We start from the raw sequence: 1,481 nt of genomic DNA, 5'->3' as shown, positions 1-1,481 counted from the left end.
CCCATCCCATTCAGAGGATGTTCAGGGGAATATCACAATATCCTGAACTAATTGGGTGTGCCTTCCTCTTCTAAATTTCGACCACATATCAGTCTGTCACTCAAAAGTTAGTATGGTGCCTATTAGCATCAGCACAAGTGGATTATTTTTATACTTTATAAAAAGGAGGGACAACAATGCTTATATTATAGCAATGATATATCTTCACTGTAGCATCTACAGTACTCACAAAATGCAGAACGTGATCTCATTCCTATTAATTCAAGGTATTTTTCTATTCATGTGGAGCAGTTTTAGAGTTACAGAGTTAGTTGCTCCCACTAACTCTTATTGTGCTCTTCAGGTTACAGACATCACAGGATGGATGGAAAAGAATAACAAGATTCGAGAGATAAGTATCTGCATGCTGAGGGAAGAATTCAGTTATCGAATTATACTAAATATGTTTTCAGTGTTTGAGACATCAAATTTTGGATTGTTTTTGAGACCGAATGTACAAATAGACAATGGCCAGACTGTCCATGAAAACTGAACTCTGACTCACAACCTTTGCAGCAACCAATTCAAGAAGCCAGACCGCAATCTCTGAAGCCATCAGCTTTGAGACTGGGCTTGGTCAGTGATTCCCAGTTCCCCTCATTTTTGCCCCTGCTTCCAATTCAGGACCAGCCAGAGAAAGCCAAATAATACTTTCCCAACCACTTACTTAGATATCCAGCTTCTAGTTAGTCTGCCTCCAATCTCCCCAGGCCTACCACACCACTCAGAGCACACCTGAGCACACCCTTCTTTTTCACCAGAAAGCTTTCCTATGCCTGCCTTTGAGTTTTTGCCAAATTTAAGTTGGCGAAGGTGGCTGACTCCCTTGCTACAGCAAGCCCTGCACAAATAGCCTCTATTTGTCCTCATCTATATAGTCTTTCGGAGAAGGCAATGGTACCCCACTCCAGAACTCTTGCCTGGAAAATCCCATGGACGGAGGAGCCTGGTAGGCTGCAGTCCATGGGGTCGCTAAGAATCGGACACGACCGAGCGACTTCACTTTCACTTTCGCTTTCATGCATTGGAGAAGGAAATGGCAACCCACTCCAGTGTTCTTGCCTGGAGGAATCCCAGGAACGGGGGAGCCTGGTGGGCTGCCGTCTGTGGGGTCGCACAGAGTCGGACATGACTGAAGTGACTTAGCAGCAGCAGTAGCAGCAGCATATAGTCTTTATTTCAAGAGAAATGAATCTCCTCTCACTCTACTTACCAGAAAACTGATTACATTAGTTCTTCATTTTCCAGTGGTGTCTGTAGGGATTTGCTGAAAGGTTAGCATCTAGATAGTTGGAGGGTTTTTAGATTTGTGCGAAGTGGTCTTACAAATATGAGATTTATCATTGTCCTAAAATATTTTTACTTCCTGCCACTTGTAATTGGATGTGTTTACCCATCTTAATAGCATCAAAAAAAAAAAAAAATCAGGAAAACACACCAAA

Source organism: Bubalus kerabau, chromosome 1, assembly GCF_029407905.1.
Source record: "Bubalus kerabau isolate K-KA32 ecotype Philippines breed swamp buffalo chromosome 1, PCC_UOA_SB_1v2, whole genome shotgun sequence".
Lineage (NCBI taxonomy): Eukaryota > Metazoa > Chordata > Mammalia > Artiodactyla > Bovidae > Bubalus > Bubalus kerabau.
This window is presented reverse-complemented; position numbering follows the sequence as displayed.